This window comes from Catharus ustulatus, chromosome 1 (assembly GCF_009819885.2).
Source record: "Catharus ustulatus isolate bCatUst1 chromosome 1, bCatUst1.pri.v2, whole genome shotgun sequence".
NCBI classification, from domain to species: Eukaryota; Metazoa; Chordata; class Aves; order Passeriformes; family Turdidae; genus Catharus; species Catharus ustulatus.
Window position 1 is genome coordinate 108,287,575 of NC_046221.1, and position 24,027 is coordinate 108,311,601.

Below are 24,027 nucleotides of genomic sequence, written 5' to 3' on the forward strand. Positions count from 1 at the left end.
ATGTCCTACCAGTTCTTCCAAGCCACTTCTGGAAAAGCAAGAGACTGTGTTAGTCAATCACATCATTTGGTAGGGAAATGCACAGTCCTGTCTGTCTGTAATCTCCACATCACAAGAGTAGCAAAACACTCTTCCATCTTATCTGCAGACCAAAGTCTGATATTAGTCCCATGCTGGCCTGGGCCCTCGAAGCTCTTGCTGAATTCCCAGGGGTTTTCTGCCACAGAGATGATTGATTAATCCCCATCCATCTAACAGAAGGTCACCATGCTCTCCTGAATACTGTGCAATCACAGGATTCAATTTAAAGTTTCTAAGGACAAGCAATTGGCTCCTCAGACACTGATCTACCAAACAGTAGGGTGCTCAGCTACGGAATAAAGGAGAAGCAGGAGAGGGCATTTCAGGAGCCTATTACTAATGAGTGAACCATCTGTCTGTCTTCTTCGTGAAAATTGGCTATTTATTCTGACATTTTCTTTTCCCCAAACAGTTTTTTTCTGCTGATGACCTTATTATTTTAAAGTACTGTAATCTAATTTTAATGCTAGTACTTGTCAGAATTATTTTAATAAGCAATGATAAGTGTAGTTATCTTAGCAAACAGAAAAATAAAAAGGTATGATGCCTTTGAGAGAAAAGGTGCAAGTCCCACCACCAAGCCTCACAGGTGATAATTATACTCATTATTCAGAAAGAAAACCATGGCCACCTGTGAAATGAGTGACCAACACTGAATTCTTCGTATGGGATCATTCTTCCATCACAAATGAAAAAAGATACTGAATTAAAAAAAAAAAAAAGAAAGAAAAAAGAAAAAAGAAAAAAAAAAAGACTCACTGTTGGCAAAAGCTTAACATAAATACTTAACATAAATACAGAAACTGAGATGGACTCTTCCTGGTCTGCCTTCCCAATTTATGTCTCTAAAAGACATTTCAGGACAGCAGACTGTCCTTGAATGCCTCTAAATGTGAAGGCCATTTTAGCAGAAATGTAAGAAGAGGATACAGAGGCTAATCAAGTTGTCCATCCATCTTCCGGTGTCACATCTCTGCTGCAGTCACCACCAACTGCTCCACAGAAATGGGCAAAAAGCCTGATGGTAAGTTAATAGGGACAGTCTTCTGAGCCAGGAAGTCTCCTCCTTATTCTTACCAGCTATAGATTAGTTTCAGACCTCAATTATGAAATTTTGTGGCCCTTTCAGGACTTTTCTGTATGGTGTTTTTTTGAGCTTTTTGGCCTGTTTTCAAGCACTGCCATTACAATCCTAAAGCCGAGCAGCTAGGCATTGTCTAGGCACTTCTAGTAAACAAGAACATTCTAAAATGTAAAAAACCCCGAGTATACAAAATTTTAAAATGACATCTGAGCACATGTGAATGGTTATTTTTGGATCCACACTCCCTTTTATCTCTTTTCTCAAATCAGCAAGCATGGGCCAATTGAGACTTCAAAAATGAAGTCACAGGGAAGGCAGTTGCTTTGGATGAGCAGGTAGAACTTGATAGTGTCTCTCCAATCACTTTTTTATATTAATTTTTATCTCAGCTGACCCTATATTTCTTTGTGCGTGGTTTTATGCCAGGCAGTAAATTAAGAACACTGCCTTTGGACTCATATTTGTACTTTTGGTGAGGCAAGCATTTACCCCAAATGAACACTTTGCTAAGGAGCTTTGTCAGCAGCAGCATTTTCTGGTATTTAAACTGAAGTTTGCCAGACTTAGGGTGTGAAAGCAGAGATTTATTGAGAAAGGACTGATACATCCTGCTGCCATGAAGTCTTGCAAGAGCACACAACTCATAATTACATGTGACCACTTTTCTTCAGCCTGATGCCTTTCCCCTTGAGATGCCTCTGACATACAACAAAAAGAGGGATAATGGGTCCTGAGCTAGTACTAGCCTAACATCTTTGGGGTGCACACCAGCTGCCAGAGATCAGCAGCAACACCAAATAACAAAATAGAACGTACAAAACAAGGTGGTACAAATGCACATCTCTTCTAATAATTTCTGTTTAAAGAGTGCAGTCCTAAGAGGAAGAAGCTGATCATGTCTGGTTTGTACAGTGTGCTAAAGCACTGCATAAAGTTAACAGTAAGCAAAATTTTTCTTTAATCAATCAACAGAACATACAAAAAAGGAATTCCCGAGGGCAATCAAACTGGAACAAACTTTTCTTCTGATGGCAAAGATTGAGTGATTCTTGCTTATCTGGTGGTTTATCTGAAGCACTTCGAGTATGTCGACTGATCTCTAAAGGCACTGTGGACAAACAACTCGAAGCAAAGCTGCTTCACTAAAAGGGAACTTTAAAAATCATGTTGTTAGAATTCATCTGTTCCTCATTACTCCAAGACAATATTAAATCTGAACAGATCTGGAAAATTGTACCTCCTACACAGACATTTTTTTGCTCCTTATTGTCTCTCCAAGTCCTGAAAATGCAGCTGAAGGCTGGAAGCTGCAAATATGCTGCTTATGCAGTGGCAATGCTGGAATAACCAGAGCACGGTGCTACACTTTTTTCAAGAGGAAGAGTCTCAAGAGTGAACTGGTAAAGCAGATTTTTCCTGCTCTTCTAAGAGATGTGACTGCTCCAGGGCCATGTCTTCATCAAACAACAGGACAAATATTTCTGGTTTTACAATCTAGTAGAAGATGCTGAAGGCCTAAAACCTCCACAGTAACTCAAAATATGTCTCAGTGCCTCTATTCTGAGTTTTTCCTTCTAGGAACATTATAAAACATGATAATTTGGTTTATTTTTATTTGCATTAAATGATGAACTCAAGTATAATTGATGCCATTGTGACATGGGGAGGAAGACTTAACACAGCCTACTGGCATCCACTGCCAGACTGCTCTTTTTATTTGGTCTGAGAGTGACTGACCTAGACTATAAATGTTATTGCAATAAAAAAGCTACACCTCAAAACAAAAAAGGAAAAAAAATTAAAGAACAAAAAGTAAGGGGAAAAGGTTGTGTGACTAAAGGCTTTATCACAATAAGCATAAAGACCTGGAGAGGATCAGAGGAATGACAAGGGGTGGAGGAACCCAAGTGACCAAATCAGTGAAATCAGAGAATGACAAAGCGTATTATTAAACTGTTGTCCCTAGAGGGAAACCCATGAAGAGCTGTGAGGAAGAAACTTTCTTCTTGGACTTCCATGCAAAATATGAGGCTTACTACCTAAAGAGGCATACTACCTAAAGAGGCATAGGGCTAACTATGGAATGTAGGAGGATGCAAAATTGGGAATGGTGTAAAACGTATCCAATTGGCAGTTCGTCACTCTAGGAAATGCTCTGTTTTGCAGATCTGCTTAAAGTGGGCAAAGAAATAAAATTAAGGAGGGAGATGGTAAAATTAGACAGTCCATATGCTTATTTTCTTTTTCTAGTTGGCATTGCATATGTACCTCCATGCATGTGCCCACAAAGCCACAAAGTACATAATGGCTGTATGTTCTGTACACCATACATCCGCGTATTTTATTTATAAGTCTGAATAAAACAGCACAGATGCTTTTACTTATTGATTATACTCTTTACTAGCTGTGTTCAATTTCACTTCAGCATCTCTTTTTGACATTAATGGGCTGCAGTTCAGTCTCACCTATTCCACACTCACATTGAGCAAAAGACCTCACCATGCAAGTTTCCAGGAATAAGAATTTGTTCTGAGAAAAAGGATGAATGAGAATAGCACGCCTGTTTCCAAAACTGGAAATCCCATTCTGAAGTTTCTGACGTTCTGGACAGGAACCCAACACACCCTAAGAATACTTCAAGCCACAAATGTCAGTCTACAGAGGGACTGTGAATCAATAATTGTTCCAACGTGTTAAGAAAGTACATAGCTTCAAAGGACTAATTTAATTCCTCTTCATATAATTCACCTGCATAGTCACAACATGAAGAATCACATGAACTTTACCATTCTGGCTTGAATTTATGCTTTCAATGCAGAGCACCAGGTGGAAAATCTCTGGAACAACCTCTACCAGAATGTTAAAAACAACTGAATAAAAGACAAAACCTAGGGGTTTTTTATTTATTTTTAGATCTCATTACTGCTGTGCAGAAGGTCAGCATGAAACTCCTTATGTGCAGAGGTATATCATCATCACTAAATTAAGAGAGTCTTAAGGAGAACAATGCTACAGCCATGTTATGGGAGAAAAGTGAAAGTGAGGAGACTGCAAATGTTGCTTGTCTTTTCACAGGTGGCAATATGTTCTCCTGACTCATGCATATGTAGGAGACCTGCCCAAAGTCCAAGTCTATGCAGGAGCTCCTCAGTAAGACCTTATTACAATCTCTTTCAGTGCATGCCCATAAACAAGTTTGTCTTCCTGGCATAAATCTTCTACATTATATTTATGCTTCACTGCATGTCTCAAGAAAGCACTAGGGGGTTTATGAATGCTAACATTTCAGTTATACTACAGCCAATGATTCAGAAAATTACTCATTATCTTTTAAAACAGTTAATGTAAGCCTCGCTTTTAAACTATACATTCTTTATGACAGAGTCTTGTCTTCTGCCTTTTTTTGTGAAGTATTTGGGATATTTTTGGGCCTCAAAAAAAAAATATAATAACACCTTCACAATCAAGGTAATGAAATGTAGCATTTTATAATGGTATCTCTTATAGAAAAAAATGTTTTTGAAAAATTTGGACATACCTGCCTCTAACTGAAAGTTTTAATTATAATCAAAAAATGTTTTCAGTTTGACACATCTTGATTTCACCTCATTCTACTTTTAAACAGATTTTCACTTTAAATCAGACTTTCAGAGGAAAAAATTGCTTTGAGTTTAAATCTTCTAAGTCTTTGCTTTCAACTCTCCCTAATGACAAAAATACCATGGAAATAATGCAAATGTCAGCCTCCTTGCCATAGGTCAGAACCAGAAAAATGTGAAAGCCTTCAGTTTTTATATAATACTCCTTCTGTCTGCTACATACATTAACATTTACGATGGAAAATGTTGAAGACCTCCCACCTCCAGTTGTTCAAGTATTTCTTGTTTAGCATCCACTGCAGACTATAACAGATTTGCTGGAATACATATCTCTGCATCCTCAGATGAATGCTCTGTGTGTTTGCAAAGATGGGCATGCCAGAAAGCCAAGCCTGTCAACAGCTCCAGACAGCTCTCACTGGAGTTTCTGTGTGCCTCTAATACACACCTCAGTATTCACCCAGAGAAGACCACATGCAACTTCTCTGCATGCAGCCAGAATCTGTGCAGTGGATCAAAAGAGCCTTGCGGTTGATATCAGTAATTTCCTGCTATTCTACGTCCTCGAATACTAGCTCAAAGGAATAGTCTCCAAGGAAGTTCAAATCTTCAGTTTTTCTGCCTTTCCCAACATTTTGGTGAAGAACTCCTCACATCACTTTTTGCATCTACCAGTTCAATTCCCGCAGAACACAACGAACATGAGTCAGAAGTACACACACAAAGCATATCAAATTCCTGAGGAACAAAAAAATTGCATCTCACCACTAACCTGATGAATCTTTGCAAATCAGTGTTTAAACCCCCTTTGTCTGACTAGATTCAAATGGATTTGTGTGATAGGAGGGACATACTTTCTTCTTGGGTAGATTTCAACTTCCAGATCATTCATGGTATCACCTATCCTATGATACGTGCAAGGAATTCTAAATCAATCCTACCCCCAAAGATGGCCACAAGGCTAATTTGAAGACTGCCATGGTTCCCAAGTTCCCATCTGGTACTGAGAAAAGTGGTTCCTGCCTGGGCTTGGGGTTGTTTTGGGTACAAACAGCAATGTTGCTCCAAGCCTTTTATATAGAAATATTTTTAATATTTTTATAAGATTAAAAAATATATATAAAATAAAAGGGGGTTTTTGGGGTTGAAGTTGGATTGAATTTTCCCAGCAGTGCTGAGGTGGCATGGGATTAGTTCTCGTCCTTGTCTCAGTTCCTCACCAGTGGCACCAACCTGCACACACAGAACTTTGCCCATTGAATTCCTTCCTTCCCAATTCCCACCTATGTGGGTGGTCATGCCATGGTCATACTGCTCCTACTTTTTCTACAGTGTATTGATAAATGTATAACTCCTGACCAAAGGATGTGAAACCTTGGAGGACATTTTTTAACATGTTTCAGTGAACAAAGAAAAGGATTACACAAATTCCTACATGGAGCTTGACTCCTTGCTAGACTCACCTTCTCCAATCCCAGCACAAAAAGTGATGCCCACGGGTTGTGCTGAGCTCTGCCCCACTGTGTCCCTCCCTTCATACCCTGGAGAAGGAGGCTGCCTGAGTCTGGCATGGAGTGGCAGCTCTTCTCCTGCACAAACCCAGAGCCCAAATCCCCCAACAATGCTGCAGCCCACAAGTGACTACAGATCTGTTATGCAGCTGTTCCTCTCACATACCTACCCACACAAATCCTGCCGCTCCAACTTTGCTGGGAAGGCACAGAACACCACTAAATCCTATTTTATTACAGTCAGGATTAAGCTTACTCATCCATGATGGCAGTGTATACCTTGCTTAAAACCATGCACCATCTAAAAACTGGACTCCTAGGTTTCTTAGAAAATCTGTAATATTTTCTTTCCTTCACTTGCCTTTGGGAGTAAATATTAAAAGTAAAGGCATTTCAGTCGAATTACTGACTAGATGTTGATCTGGCAATTTCCATTAAAGAAAATTCCATAAGTAAGCAGCAAGATGATGTAGCCTACTGCAATTCATATTGTCAGAGAAAAATTGCACAAGCGACTGCATTATCAGGAGGGGCTATATTTAATTAAAGTTCCTGAGGAGAAGACAGGCATCTCTTAGGAAAAGCCAGCCATGTCTGGAAGCTGGAAGTATTGAGAATAAAAAAAATGAAAAGCCAAAACACATACAGAAATGGACATTTGACATTTGAATGAGGATTTCTAAGAGCTCAGATGAAGGAAGAATATGAAACTGGAGTTTCAATTTAGGGCCAATTCAGATATAATCCCTTCTGTTAGGGATTTGGGGCTGTGAAGCTTCTCAAATTCAAGAGTATGCTTTTAGCAAGGTTATGCATGTCAGACTGAGAGACACCTGCATGTTCCTTTGGGAAGCAAGCTGGGGATGATCACTGACGGTGCCTGAAAGAAGAAGGTTCTGCAGGAAATCCCTTCAAGCTAATGGGACCCCAGGTAAATCTCAAATTCAATGTGTACTTAAATTCTAAATCAAGTGTTGCCTTCATTCCTAAAACTGGTGGTAATATTTGCACTTGTATGACAGGTCTGGTTGCTCACTTTATATAGATGCATGCCTAGTCTCCTTTGAGTCCTCCTAAATCTTTGCCCTTCAGTGATAATCATGTAGCAGTGAGATTCACAGACTGGTGACTTGTTTACGCTGTCTACCCAACAAGTTATTCTGTAATAGCTTCTGCCTCCGGCAACTCTCTGTGCCAGTATAAAAGTCACTTTGTCTTAGACTGGGGAAGCAAAGTCAGCAGCAGAAACACTTTTCCTACAGTAAACACCAAAGAGAAATGATGGGGGTTTAAAGATTGCTGTTAAGAGCTGTGATTTGGAGGGCAGCCAGTGAAAGGATACCCAACACAGACAGTAACTTTTTAGGTGAACACATATATTTTACAATTCCAATCAGAAAAAACCCAAATAAAATACAAAACTGCTTTCAAGCATATTCCTGAACATACTACTGTAGTAGCAGTTGCATAGTAGTCAGTCCTTGAAGCCCATTGGCCATCCCTACTTGAGAGATCAGGAACACACAAACAGACAAAAAGTATATGTTTTAAATAATCCTGTGCCTTGCTTTCTCCCATCAGTATACCTGGAGTAAATCACACAGATAAAATAACTTCATGATGTAATTTCCTGAAATCGCAGTGAGTCGCTGACTAAAAACATTTAGATAGCCCCAAACACATTACTAAATGTCAGTAAACACTCTGAAATGCCTTCTTTTCATTTTTGTGATTATGAAAGAACTACTAGTACTTGAAGCAGTTATACCAGCAAAAAATTTGTGTAAGATTGCCCAAAATCCTTGCATATACAACAGCACTGCGCATTCAGGATTTTTTTCTCAAGGACTGTTTTCTTTCTTGTATCTGTAATACTTTAAATTAAATTTTAGCATAGTCTTTCCCTTATTTATCTTTTTTCACTACTGTTTAAATCCCCCTGGAATTCAGTGGAGACAGTCCTCAAGCCTGATGGCATTAACAGCGAATCTGCCTTGCCTGAAAGGAGTCTCATGCTGACATTAGATTGGGCTCCCTGGATGTGGCTCACCAGCAGTTTGCATGTGGCTACTCCCTGCCACACCCAAATATGAAAACAAGGCATCAGTCACTGTTTACAACACTGCAAGAAATGCTGTAAACATAATGAGATCATCACAGGAAATTCACATATTAAAAAACCCAGGGAATTAATAATACAAACAGAGGAAGGCAAATAGGCTTCATGTAAAATAAAAACGTAAAATAAAAAAGAGCAACAGTGTTTTCCAACCTCTGCTGCACCAAAGAAGAAACCCCAACTGCAAATTAAAATCAGAGTGGTTGTATTTCATTAAGGTTAGAAAGGAAATTCTGTCTGCCCTCTGATAGCTGCTTGTGCCAGCCAAAAGTGAATTTATGGTATAATTGAAATTACATTCTTTTTCTGTTACTCACTTGCTTCTGATGAGCATCATCATGCTGAAGCAATTTATCACTCTTTATATCTGAAAGAGCTGTTCTGTTTCCACAATCCTACCCTTTGTACCATCAGTCTCTAAAAATCTGGGCATTATAATTTCCTTCCTCCTTCTGCTTCCCTTTCATGAAAACTCTGCTTTTCTGACAATTGTGAGACAAAATGCAGAGCATGCACACAATCTCAGATAACTATTAAATCTTCTGAGAATTAAGATATCCTTTCACTGTCACAGGTGAATTTTCACTTTGAGTCTTTGGCTCCAGTGTCCCTCACCCAGCAAATGCTCCAAATTTGAGCAGAAGAGAGACAGCCACCTGCAGCTGGTATACTTGTGAGTAGGCAAGCAGCTGCCCCAGGTGCACAGCCGATCAGGTGACTGCTCTGCAGGAGGAATATTTGTACATGTAGTTTGGCAAAGAAAGGAAAGGAGACATGTTCTTTTCCATTCCTCCTGGCAGATGAACAAATTATCCCCTACCAAAGGCAGAAGCTGGTGGGTTGGCCAGTGCCCTCAGACGTGCAGTTGCAAGAGGCTTTCTCTGCTTATCATAGCAGAGGACAGCCAATCCATGCCAAGGAATATAGTCTGTCAGCAGAACCTTTTCTTACTGCTGTTTACAAACCTCATTCCATGCAGAGATTTCAGCGCTGGCAATCAAAAAGTACGTACACTAAACAGATTTACCTTGAGGGTCTACTTGATCAAAGCCCCAGATGCTGCTTTAAACATCATTTGCAAGAACAGAAATACCTTTTAAACTTCTATCTGCTCAACCTCACCTAGCCCAGATTTTAGTTCATTACCTGTTACCACAATGCTAAACTGACAGTCTGGAGTAGACAAAGTGGTACCACATATGGGGAAAGGGGACTGTGTGGTGGCTGGATCCCACACTGTACGGGCAGGAATAGGCACTCCACCACAAGACTCCAATCAAACCTTTTTTTAGCTAACTTTTGAGAGTACGCACAGTTGCAAGATACTGAAGCCTTCATATCTGATTTGGCTGCAGTCAAAATGCTTCATTAAACCTCAGGCACTTGTTTGCTGTTGGACATCAAATCAAAATATTGGGTGCTTTGATGCATATTAGTCTAAAGGATTAATTAGATCTGCAAAATAATCAACAATTTGAGACAGAAAAAAATCTAAAAATCTCTTCGCCTGGAGGACTGCCTCTGGAGATAGCCATTGTTACCTGTGAAGGCTTGACTTGACCTTACCACACAGCCAGTTTCTCTTTAAAAACTGCACACAGAAATCAGACCTTTGACTCCTCTCAAGGTCCAATTCCCTTACCCTCAATCCCTTGTAAATATGTAAGTATTGTCATCAGTTTCTCCCATATTTCAAAATTCCTAGGAATCGAATGTAAACTCCTAGAAAGCTTAACATATGGACGTATTTTTCCCTACCTGGGCAGTAATGGGATATTTTGCTTTTTGTTTCATCATCTCACTCCCCAAGGCTGTGTTTGTAACCCACACTCAGTCATGATAAAAAAAAATAGGTCTCCAATTAAGGAATGAAAATAAAGTAAAAAGCCAAAGTTATTACTCCATGAGGTTTATTAAAAAAAAAGAACCACAGATAGCTATGATCATGATGACATTCTGATATCTACTCACTTCTGGTCAAATTCTCCATCTCCTATCAAAGAGGAAAAGATAAGTTGTCACTGCATGTCACACTGGCAGAGATTGACTACCTGGCTATAGTTGTTAGGAATGCTGCCAAAAAGAATCCCTAAATGCAGAGTCACTAATGATTTCATTGTGGTACATCTTTCATTTGAAAATAATAGTCAGTACTTTAATGGAGATAATAGAAGCTCAATAAATCCTTAATGATGCTGAGTCTCTTTTATGCTAGCAGTTTTACATGGCAAAAACAATTCTTGCAAATGTCAACCTGCCAATCTGGTTTAAGGTTTTAAACCTTTATTATGAATTTCAGAGGAAGACTAGAAATATTTCAGTTAATGGCTTTGTTTGAAATGTCTTGATTATGGATAATCAGGTATGAGCAGTAGGTTCTTGCAACACAAGAAGCCCCTGAATAGAAAATTAAAGCTAAATCAATATTATCCCAACGCTTTCTATTTCTCACTACCCATCACAAGGTTCTAAGTGGTTACTGCCACATCCTCCTCACCCAGCAGGTCTTCATACGAAACAGGAGTAAAATGAGCCTTTGGTGGTGGGCAATTCATCTGAACTATTTCCTCTCCTAATTGCCCAGGAGGAAATCTCTCATATTCTTCCCCTTCTCCTCTCTCAGCTGCCAAGTAAAACCCAACTCCAGGAGCTCAGGGCAAGAGCTGGAGGGTACAAGTGAGAAAGCAAATCAGTTGCAGACCAGGAAAGGGAAGAAAGATGGCTTAGATTTTAAAACCCAGATTATAATATGACAAGAACAACAACCGGTGCATTCTAATTAGTGCTCCTGTCCCCTTCAATTATGTCGGCTGATGACCTGGGCTAAAGGTGCCAGGATCCAATCAACACCCACTTTTAAAACCAGTTAACAGACTGTCAGGTTTAGTTGTGAAAATGCCTTTGTTAGTAACTGGGTTTAGTGGATCCTGGAAAGCAGTTCAGTCTTTATACACTGAGAATTAGATGCTGGTTGGTTGAGGAAAGCCTTCAGAAAGGCTTTCTTTTTTCCCTCTCTCTTGGTTTGTATTTGCAGTGAAAAATCATGTGGTAGCATGACAAAGATCTTTCTTTCAATACAGACTCTTTGAAGAGGTATGGTACTTCTTTTGGAGCATGAATTTGTGGATACCTGTGTTACATTGTATCCAAAGCCTTCCTCTTGCTCTTACATCTAAGGAAAGTATCCATGAAGATACAAAGCATGTGTGAAATGTCCGCATCCAAACTGCTCAACCCTTCAAAGGCTCCTTCTTCCTTCCCTTTGACTAAGAAAATTACTGTCAATTTTTTTTTCTGTAGCACAGAAACAACAGTGCCAAAGTTATCCACAGTGGTTTTTTCACACCGACTCAGAAGAACAGCAATTCATGCAACATTTCTGTTTTTTTTCCAAGAGTCTGTTTTTTTTTCCAAGAGCCAATGAAAAGCAGCTGCAGGAGTGCCAATGGCTCACCTTCCTGTGCAGAGCCACAGGGACTCTTCCTATTTTTTACATCTTCCCCACAAAGAACACACGGTTTCTTACATATGGTTATTTTTGCAAGAGTTGTGTCCAAGAGAAGCAAGAGACATCTCTGAATTTGTGTTAAGTTACAGTCTCCTCTATGGCTGTGTGAAGTGGTGGAGTATTCACTCAAACAAGACCAAACAGATGCAAAACTTTACCCAAGAGTGAAATCAACACTATAGGATAAAAACCACCCTGACTTTAATATTCACTGGTATATTATTTTCCATTTTGTTTGATTTTTTTGCACTTACTACAGTCAGGCCCAGAATGGAAGTGACTAATTATCCCACCATGGGAATGTTCTCACAGTATTTTCAGGGAGATTGAGAGCAGATGGAACCATAAATAGCAGAAAAAGCTTCCTGTTTAAATATTTTTTTCCTTGCCTGAAGTCCTGACCTAGGGGAGTAACTTTCTGGAAGCAGGTGTAAAATAATTTTCCAAATAGTGTAGCTCAGCCCTCAGCACCAGAGACTGCCGTCCCAGTGTGTGTCTGAAGTCCTGCACATCTCAGCTGCTCCTAACCTTGAGGGTTGGTGTGCATATACCGGAGAATTTATTCTTCAACTTAGCATCCGTATCTGAAATATGCTGGGGGAAAACCTAAGGTGAAGAAGAAAAGAAAGGAACAGAAGATGAGAGAATCCCACCAAGGACCTCTAGAAGAGGAAAGAGGAAAAGAGAGGAAAGCTGATCTGTTTGCCATTGGAGGAGATGAAGGACACCAAAAGGCAGAAGTGGTGGGCTGGGCATTTCAAAGATACAGTCTCACTAATTTTTTACCTTTTTTTATTTAAAGGAAAGTAACCTAATTTCTTTTTCCCTTCTCTTGTGAAGGTAATCCAGAAACTGTAGTCACACACTCTGACAGCTCACTACAACAGCAGAGCACATAATAGCTATCATTCTACCATTTTGATACATAATGGTCAGGGTATAACAATCAGTGTTTTTAATACAATGGTCAAGGAAGCTCCTGCCCACAAGTGATTCCCACCCTTTCACATCCTTATAAGTAATGCAGGACCTGCATTTCAGTTCCTCCCCAAACCATTAAGGGAACTTTCCCCTATAATTGCCAGTAGTTTATGATACCTATGGCAGTATGCACTACATCTTCTGGTTTGGAAATAATCAAAGAATTAGTAAGTTCATCATAAAAGACACGTGAGCATGGCAACGGAAAAGCAGATTCCTTCAGAAAGGAGGACTTTGGGAAAGACTACCCTGTCAGCCTCACCTGTGTGCCTGGAAAGATGATGGAACAGACCCTCCTAGAAGCTGTGCTAAGGCACATGGAGGATAGGGAAGTGATTTGAGACATCCAGCACAGCTTCACCAAGGGCACATCCTGCCTGAGCAACCTGGTGATCTGTGAAGGAGTGACTCTATCAGCAGGCAAGGGAAGAACTAGCAGATGTCACCTGTATTTCTGTAAGGCCTTTGACACGGTTCCCCACAACATCCTTCTCTCTAAAATGGAGAGATACAGATTTGATGGGTGTTGTTTCGTGGATGAGGCATTGGTTGGATGGTCACAATCAGATGATAATGGTCAATGGCTCAATGTCCAAATGGAAGTGCTCTGGAAAGACCTTATGGCATCCTTTCAAAACTAAAGAGGTCTTATTAGAACAATGAGAGCAGGCTTGTAAGGCCTGATGCAATAGGACAAGGTGTGAAGATTTTAAACCAGTAGGAGATAGATTTTGATTGGACATAAGGAAGAAATTTTTATGATGAGGATGGTGAAACATTGAGATTTCCCAGTCTCCTAGGGTGACTTTATAATGCTTGTATCCCCAGTTGTCTGTTCTCTTTATGCAGGATATTAAGTTTTGCACCTTTAGGACTGGTACTGAGAGTGAAGGGGGCAGAAGAAGCACTCAGTTTGTTTGCAGAACCTGCACTTGCTCCCCTGCATCCTTCTCGTGGACTGGGTTGTCTGCAGCACGGACAGTGGGAGAGTGCTCCTTTGATTTTAGTTAGTTTTTTAGTTAACTGAGGCCAGAAGTTTTTTTGGAGCCATTGCTCAGTCTGGGAACACCAGGACTATCATCCAGGGGCCCCCCAAGCTGGCCTGTGGCTGGGACACAGGACCCAAACCCCAGAGAGATGGAGGGAAAGCTGAGGCTACACCCACGAGAAGGACTCTCCCTCTTTCCAATCCACAGAAAGACTTTTCTGAATTTGCCATCTCTTCAGAGCAATGAAAGGCTCCACTGTTTAATATTATTCAGTTTTTCATGTTTGTGAGTACTTAGCTTGTTAAACAAACAGTTTTTTCCCACTTTTCTCCAAGAAAATCTTTCCTGAACCAGTGGGAGGGAGGGAACACTTGAATTTCCCTACTAGAGGGACCCCATTAGGAGGTTTCCTCCTAAATTTGCCCTAAACCAGGACACTCATAGAGGTGGTGGATGCCCCATTCCTAGAAACATTCAAGGTCAGGCTGGGGCTCTGAACAACCTGATCTAGTTGAAGATGTCCCTGTTCATTGAAGGTGGGTTGGACTAGATGACATTTAAAGATCCTTCTATTCTATGAAGGACCAGACTCTTGAAAACTGAAAGAAGAGATGAACAAAACAAAGCCTCAATTATTTTTTTCTAGAAAAAAAAATATATAATGAAAAACATTAACGAGAAAAACAATTTAAAGGTTTTCACTAGAACTGTTTTATCATATGATTTAATAACTGTATTCCCTCCTTGATCCTTTCAAAGTCTTTTGTTTTGAAACCACTGAACTCAGGGATGGGAATTTATCCTGAACTCTGCACACAGCAACAATGAGGTGAGCTGCCTTCACCAATCTCTGCACAAGACCCACTTTCTCTTGGCACAGCTGACTGAGGCAAGAGCACGCTGGAGAGATTGGGCTGTAACTATTTTGGAGTGATCCCCGAGAAAGAAACCTTAAATAGACCAATACGTACATCTGTCAGTCTCAGATGGATCGCTGTGCTTCTTCTGCCCACGTAGGCATAATGCTGATGTCCCTAAATATCAGCACAACTTACCCTCCCCAGCTCTGGCTACTGTTGTTGGAACAAGACATAAAATTTGGGTACGAATATCTTGTAATTTTTGCATTCATTTCAGCTAGAGTTGCCATCTTGTGACAAAATATACAGCAGAGGAAAGGAAACAGAGAAATCACAAATGGTGTACCCATTAGGGGCAGACTGTGTCATTTTTCCAGAATGAATGAACCACCATTATGGGTGCTTAAAGGAACTTCAGACTTTCTCACACCAAGGCACATCAAACCCAAACCCCAATCCAGTGAAGGCTTTGTCTTGCCTCCTCCCACAGAACAGATACTGTCTCCTCACCAGGCATTTTTCAGAAAGCTGAGTGTAGGAACAAGGTGAAAAAACAACCTAACCTTGCAGAGAGCTCCCAGCTGATATAACTGGTGGCAAAACCAGTGTGGGTGTGGGGATCACTCCTGTGGGCATGAGAAAGAGGCTGAAACAATGCACACACCAGTGCTTTGGCATGGATTAGGTTTGCAAAAAGAGCAAGATAGGAAAAAGTATCCTCACCTGTGGCACAAAGAAACAGGTTATTTACCCAGAGCAGCAAAATGTGCTGATTAAAAGTTGCTTGAAGAGTCACAACAGCATAATTCCACCTCTTTGCCACTTAAACCCTTTTCCTGACCTACTTACACCATCTGACTCCATTTTTCCCTTTCAGAGGAACGAAGAAATTCTTGACAGATCCAGGCAATGTGTGGCACTCTGCCAAGCTGGGCTGCCTTTCAGCCAGCAAGGCTTTGGGCAGTGGAGCCAGTCTTACCTGCAGAATGCCAGGCATAGAGAAGAGGGAAAGCCCAGTGCCATAGTATGTGGCAATGCAAAACTTGCCAAGACAGTCAGATCTTTGCCCCTCATTCATCCTCTGACAGCTTGAGTAGTGCAATGTTAATAATTCATAAGTTATCTGTGCAATAAGTTACGTTCTCCTTTTAAAAATAGAGCTAGAGAAGCAAGTCTAAATAATTAATTTCAGAAGAAAAATAATCAAGTAACCCTTTCAAAGAAGGACAAAAATCAATAGCTCTGACTTTTTTTTCACCTTGCTAAGCATTTCCGGACAATACCATCCCCATGGATGGCAGCACTCTGGAGTGACACATATTCCTGAGTGCAGCATCATCACAACAAAAACCACAGGCAATCTGGAAAATTTGTTTAGAATCTATGCACCTCACAAAGCTCCTCTTCTCACCCTGACAGACTGTCTTTCCCTCTTTTCCGTCCTGCCACCCAGAGCTCCAGATGCCGGGATGAAGTCACTGGTGATGTGAGATGAAAAGAGTTGGCGCCCGCTCACCAGGAGCCAGCCAAAGGGCGGCAGGGAAGCTGTGCCTCCCGGGAGTGGTGGCACTGAGCTGGCCACTGATGCCAGCTCTGCACTGAGCACCAAGTGAAGGGAGCTTTTTACAGGTTTGCACACCGTTTCTCCTTCAGCTGGAACTCCCTGATGTGCACAAGGCTACATTCACCTGGGATGTGTGCTGGCTCCTCTGAGCCCTGGGAGGAAAGCAGGGAGGGCACAGCACGAGATCTCTCTGAAAACACAATGCACTGGTATCCACCTCCACCCCAAACACTGCATGACACTTCCCACAGGAACAGTTGCCAGATGGTTGCTGATCTGAATTAGTTTCGCCGAAGAGTGGAACAGGGAGGGATATACCTAATCAACTTCAGCATGCATTTAGCTGTGAATATTCCAACTTTTAATCACAGCTTCTGTTCTCAGAAACAGCAGCATGCTGTGACAGTTTACTTCCCCTGAAACAAAGCCTTGTCCACACCTTGGCAAGGAAAACAAAGGATACTGTTTTCACCTAGGACTTATGCCTCAGTTGAAACACAATTTAGAATACGGAGAGCATGCACTTATTTTTCTCCCCAGAACAGCACTTGAAGCATTTGATACCAATATTTTGCAAGGGTTTGCTGAAGAAAACCTTTAATTATATTAGGATACATTAAGGGAAGGAATTAACAGAAAATAACGTATTTTTCAAATTGAAGTGTCACAGAGACTGCAGTTTGTTTGCACTGTCACTGCTGAAGCCCATGTGACCAACAGCAGGATTATTTTTGGTAACTGGATGGAGGATGGGGAGACTGATACGCTGTTTGAACTTCTCCATGCCAGTCTGCTATTGAAAAAGTTACCAAAAGACTTCTGCTATGTAGTAAGAAAAATGCATGATCAATGGAGCGCAGAGAAATTTCATTAATCATACAAAAAAGGTTTCCTTATAACTAACTAGTACTTAGACAGTCATGTATCTATGGCAGGTCATTTTTCCTGCTGTAAATGTCATCACTTAAACATAATATCTCCATATGCAGAGGTCAGTTGTGGTCCTTCAAAGTATTTGGGAGTAATGAAGGGGGTGAGTCATCAGAAGCCCATGCCTGGGATGAGAAACTCAGGCTGAGTAACAGAAGAGCAGGAATTTTGCACGAGACAGGTCTCTGGATCTGATCAGCAGAATCACTGTTACTTTATCTCAAAATCACTACAAAAGTTATAATAGGATTTGGAAGTAGTGTCAGATGACTGCTGGCCAGTCTGGACAAATAGCAAATACCTAGAAAATAAGGACTAATTGGAGCTTGACGGCAACTTATTTGATAAGTCATAAATCTTAATTTCTTAATGCCGATACTGCTCAGGGAGGGGCATTTATAACATAAGAGACTGGCACAAAAGATTTCGAAAATTTGAGGGGTGCTTTGGATTAAAGATATTTTAAAATTTCTAAAAAAGAAATGTGGACAGTGCATTAGAAGATGCATAATATAATTACTTAAAATAAAAATCTATCATGTTACTGAGTTTGCTTCCTAACTACTATGTTTTTTGAGTCCAGAGAGATCCATTCCCATGCATTGCCTCCTACTATGAAGAAGCAGACCATTTCACTCTCTGTAAGTTCCTGAAATGCCATAACAACCATAAATCATTCGCTGTGGGTAGGTACCAATTTATTATTTATCACAGTGGAAAAAAGAGATTGGAGACAAAATGGTGCTGCGGTAAAACTTTCATTCAGTTAATGGGTTTAGTTATGATTATTGCATAGGACTTCATTACTTAAAACTGGCACAAGTACTAAATTCTAAACAGGGTTATTGAGTCAACATAGTGCTCTTGCTTAGTCCTTTTACTGTTACTTGAATCCTGTCCTGTTTCTCATAAATTTCCCCTCAGGTAAAATCACTGATAGCTATAAAAGGTAATGTATTACAAAAATCAAAGAATTTTCACAGTATATCCCTACTTCTATGAGTAAATTTAATTTGAAAAATGTCTGAAAAACATTAGATGCCACTTTAATTAATATGTATAAATTTCTAGCTAATGAAAACATAGGGTAATGTTTTATGCAAAAAAGTGTGTTTTCACAAAAAATAATTTCTTTACCACTTGTGTACCACTTCCCACCAGATCTATGTATTTATATCAGAACAAAAAGAGAGAAATGTGATTTCAGATTGGAATGATCACAATTTACACATATGCAGCATGTGTTTTGCCCTGCTTACAAGGTTCGTGGCAATGAAAATCACTGTCACACTAAGCTCCAGATTACACACAGCAGCCTCCACATTTAATTTTGCTATATTGTGCTTATAGAGCTTAATTCTTCTATGAACAAAATTCTCTCCACCTCTATTAACGTTAAACAGAGTATACTGCACTTACACTTTGGAGTGTCTCAAAATAATATGTCTGAAAGACTTTCCAACTTATCTTGAATATTTCTGTCATTTTCATAAGTTTCTGAATGTAGATTTCCACTCTGTTAAACAAATATTTTAACAGAACATTTTCTTAGACTGTTAAAAGCAGCAGTTCTTGAACAGTGCCTCAAAAATCAGGTGCTGCAGGCGAGGAGCAGGGAATAAGCTTGGGCATTACACCCTCCAAAACAAGTAAAGCTCTTGGATGAGAGAGCATTTATAGACGTCAGTGCCCTAAAAAGCCCACAGGTAACCTGGGAAAGCCCATTTACAGTAGGTACTTGTTCTCATTTCAGTCTGTGTCCTGAAGAGACATGTTGGAGACATTATTAAGGGCCAGAGGACTTGTGCTTCCCTCCTCTTAAGCAGAAATGATGGAAACAGGATTTCTTGCCTTTTGCTTCTACCCTTATTTGTAAAAACACCAGTGAACACAAGCTGCGGCCATAGCCCTCCATCAGCTGGAAGTGGTTTCCTGAAGGAAGATGCCCAGAGAGCAGCACTTGGGTCTCTATTGGTCCCAACAACCTGAAGGGCTTGAAGCATTTCAACCGGAGCTAGGAGCTGACCGAGAAAACTTCAGTGTCAAGTGGGAGGCTGCTGCTATAGCAGAGGTCCTTGCAAGACACAAAGCAACACCTCCAGTCACACCCCCTCTGGTCCTTCTGCTTTCAGTGGCCAGAAGAAAGACTGCCACCAGCTCAGTATGGCCAACACACAGCCAATGAATGCCCCTTTCTTCCCAGTTACACAGTTGTGATTCCTTTCTTGCTAACCCATTTCATAGCACTCACATCAAACCTTTCAGCAGCTGCTACCCCTGACCTTATTCCTCCCCTCTCTTTGTCTGGTCTGACAGGGCTGCCCTTCGCCAGCAGTGTCAGTGCTGCACAGCTCTACCCTGGCTCACCACGCCAAACCCAGACAAAGGACATGTGAAAATACATGTTTAGCAGCTGCCAACAAGCAACCAACTCATTCTCCTCATGGGGAACAGGAGCTGGTCCTGTGCCACCTGCTTTTCTTCAATAAGTAGCAAAAATGATTTGTTCTTGCTCAGGTATGGAGCTTTCAGAGACAGGATTGTTCTGAAAGGTATTGCTTGCAGTGGAATTAATGATTGCTGTATATAAAGACACCCAACACTTGCCAAGCATGTAGTTGCCTACACTTGCACTAAAAATAGATCATCCTTTTGTGAAGTATCTTTCCTGAGAAAATATAAGGAGGAAGTTCCTTAAAGATGCCCTGGTGGCTCCAGTGGAGATGTTGATTTCACAAAGAAAATCCACTTGCTGTTGTCAAGCCTTTGAGAAAAGTTCTGATTTGTAGATGCTCAGAAGAGAATTGGTAAGGGCTTTTCAAAAATTAGTGCAAAGGAAAGGAAACTCTGGAAAAAAGGTGCTCTGAATGTCTCCTGGTTGATTGATTGAGAAACACATCAATATTTCTCATGAGGTGCATTAGGATATTAGAAAAGGAGAAATGACAGTTGCAGGAATGTTGCTGAGGTAATTTGTTAGTGATGGAGTAATCTTTTTCCTCTCCTGGCAGCCTACTGACTCAAATGGCAATGTTAATAACCCAGACGACACGAGGAAAAAGCAAGCAAGCCTTGGCAGGGATATGTGTTCTTATCAAATCTGTGAGGGCACACTGCCTTTGCTTTCAAAGCTGTAAGGAGGAAGCTGGTTTGTTAAGTCACAGAAAATCCTAGCAAATTCCTAGAAGGGACAGTTCTCAGAAACACCCCACGATATGCTACAAAGGAGTGTTCAAAGCAGTAGGAAAACTGCAGGTCTGATGGAGAGTGCCACAGAAAAAGGTATCAGAGAGCGGCCCAAAATCAGTTGAAATGTTCACAGTAAGACAGAAAGGGAAGATTTGATAAATGAAAACTGAAAAAGTAGGTGAATGTAATAATGGAAAAAAAAAAATCAATGAACCACAGTGCTTCAGCAGATAGAGAAGACTGACACACAAAAGTAAAAACTTGCTACAGTCATTAAAGTTAAAAAACTTTCAGTGAGAAAACATTATTAGCCTGTGAAAGAAGTATCTTCAAAAGAATCAGTGAAGGCATTTCAGGCAAGAGTAGCAGATGATAAACAGTGATAAACAAGTAAAATCTGAAATAAAAAATTGGAAGTATGATGGGAAAGAACTATATTATCTTTTCGCTAAGAGAACTGAAAGAAAAAAAGGAAGTACAGTGGCATGAGTAAGCAAAGTGAATGCCAGGATACTGATGAAGACATTCAGAGAAGAATGATGTCCAACTGGAAGACATCAGAATTGGACAAAATTCACAAGCATTCGTTAGACATCCTTATCAACTCATATCTTAGCTCAAAACACAGGAAATGCAGCAAAAGACTGGAGGGATAGAGTATATTTATGACAAAAAAGACAAAGGGAAAGAAGAAGGTGGCATTATCCTAAAAACCTGCAAGTGACTCACCAGTTATCTGAGAGTTCCTTAATGAAACAATCCGTGAAAATCAGAATATTTTGTTGATCTGCATTTGGCAGATACCAGAACAGAACAAGGGCCTAGATGCTGTTATGATAGATTATGCAAAAGTTTCTGAAAGTGTGTCATGGAATGGGAATCCAGAAGCACCTGAGACTGGGGGAGGAGAGGAGAGGAGAGGAGAGGAGAGGAGAGGAGAGGAGAGGAGAGGAGAGGAGAGGAGAGGAGAGGAGAGGAGAGGAGAGGAGAGGAGAGGAGAGGAGAGGAGAGGAGAGGAGAGGAGAGGAGAGGAGAGGAGAGGAGAGGAGAGGAGAGGAGAGGAGAGGAGAGGAGAGGAGAGGAGAGGAGAGGAGAGGACTGTGAAGGATTATTTTCACAATAAGACACACTGAGAAATATTATTTAGTGACAAGAGAGGAGTCTCTTTCATATGTATTTAATACAACAACTTGAAATTACGTGGTCAGTAGGAGGCAAAAATAATTTCCCAGTTAAAACTGCAAGGCTTCTTTCTTAAGCAAATAAAAATGTTATTTAGATAGAACAAGTCTATATACCTAAGAAATACTGTTGAAAATATCATAGGAGATCAAAACAGGTATTGGTATAAAAAAGTATATAACCGTGCTAAACATACTAAATGTTAGAAATTCTTCAAAAGATTATGATAAACACCAAAGGTGCCTTTAAAGAAAGAGTGCTCTCAGAGATGTGTACAATTCCTAAAGGTATTTCAGCATGCAAAATACATTTAAGATAATCAACATATATGCCATCTACTGCAATGAGAAACGGGACCCGAGGGAATTGTACAGCATGCCAAAGCAGAAGCTAGCACTGATTTAAGCAGTAAATATGAACACAGATATGAGAAAACCTTTCTGTTGATCTGATGATAAAGAATAGTCAAGGCTGTTACAGAGAATGAGCATATGGTTGCAGTAAGCTATATCAGAGAGTGAACACTGTCTAACTGGGTCGCAGGCAATGCTCCAGGACCAGATAGAAAAACGCTCTTTCCGACTGTCAGCCTTTAGATAGACAAGGTGCAGAGTCAGGGTGGATTGGGAAGAAGCTACATGGCTTTAGAGTCACTTTTGTCCTGATATATAAAGCTATCCCACTGGCACGACTATAATACACTCCTTGCACACATTAAATGTTCCTAAGGAGGCACCACTTCTGGTAGTTATTTGAACACATCTTGAGTGAAGAATATATTTTTTTTAGCAATGTCAACAACATTGCAAACACACAACTTATCTGACACAGCATAGCTGTGTTTCTCCAGCTTTTGGCTCATCTGTCCTTGTGTGACCTGCCAAGGACTCCAACCTCGTCTTCTCACCTCCTGTGACCTTGTGAAATTGTGACTGCCAGAGAAACCACAATTCACGGCATGTGAAACCAGACTATCTCTACTACTACTACATCTCATGATCCCACTTATGCCTGATTTATCTCCAAATGAGCATGAATACATCCCATCATTCTACCTGCTACCTCTCCCTTTCCATAGCTCTCCTCCAGCTTTTGCCTCTTATGGGGCAGGGAATGCTTACAAAGTAAGGGTGCGTTCACTTCATCTTGCAATCCAGCAGAGACACAGCTGACTTAGCAGCGCTTCCCAGCACAGCTAGGCTACAACCACCTAAGCAGCAAGGTAAATTCAGCCTGGTTAGAGCTAGCTGGAGTCTTCAGTACTGCTGGGCCATTTTTTCCCTCACTCCTCATCCACAATTTAGTTTCTGCTTGAACCCCAAGACCATCAAACAGTACCCAGTGGACCTGGATGTTAATCAACAGCAAGGAATCAATTGGGTACAGTGGCATTTCTGTACAGAGCAGTGACTGCAGACCCTGTAACATGGTATCATGTCCACTTAGCCCAGCATTCACAAATAACATTGAGAAAGGGCAAGAATAGCTAAAACATCATTCAGACTTTATCTTTTGTGTCAGGTTCACAAGTAATCTAAGCAACACTGATATGTATGCCAGCTGATGATCTGTTCTGTTAGGTACAAACACTCCAAAATTCCTGCATTGGACTATTCATAACTCAAATACACAGAGAAATTAAATAGGAGCTGTCCTTATAAAACTGAGCCAGGCTTTGTGCCAGTTGACTCACAAGTAATGTTGGAAAGATTAAAATAACACATAATTGCACCAGCTCTCTAAATCTGACCAGGGCTCAGAGGATAAATGCCTTACCTCATTACGTTTAAATGCTCTATCTCAATCTGGTTTAAAACAGAGCAGGGGCTGTGAGCTGCCAATCTGCTGTACTGTTAAGAGAACAGAAATACCACTACAGACTGGGATGTAGGCTCCAGCAAAGAGCTGTGCTTAGTATTTGGCTTTCCTTTACAGTCCCCAGCTCCTCAGTTCACTTGCTTCCAAGGATCATCACTTCACCCAGCATGACTGTGTGTCAACACCAGTTGAAATGATCCCTTTTCTCAAGAGACAGTGTTTCTGTGGCTGAAGTGTAATGTTATTTATGCATTACAGACCACATTCCTTGTGTCCAGCTCATGCTGATGGCTCCACCACCACCACCACTGAGGAGTACCAGCCAAAACAGCGGCTTGCCTATCTGAACTCTGCTCTCACAGACAAGTCATGCACACTTCATTTGACTTTTAAGTAGGTGGAAGTCCCAGTCTGTGTGAAGAACAGACAGAGCTAGCTGGAGTCAAATCTGAAAGAGTTTTGCTCCAGCAGGAAGAGAGTTTTTAAGGAGACAGTCTAAAACGGGACAGTAGCCCTGTGAGAAGCCCCAGACAAAAAGTGGAGCATCACTCATCTACATCTCTACTGATTCTAAATTACTGATGATGTATCTGGGACACATAACAGAGGAGA

The 24,027-nt window shown here is 40.7% G+C and overlaps 1 protein-coding gene across 1 annotated transcript in view; it reads right to left on the reverse strand.

Annotated features, from left to right (window-relative positions):
• The window catches only part of LOC117003867 (microtubule cross-linking factor 1-like), a 105,284-nt gene that overhangs the window by 65,762 nt on the left and 15,495 nt on the right, over nucleotides 1-24,027 (reverse strand). The gene's annotated exons all lie outside the window — the stretch shown is intronic.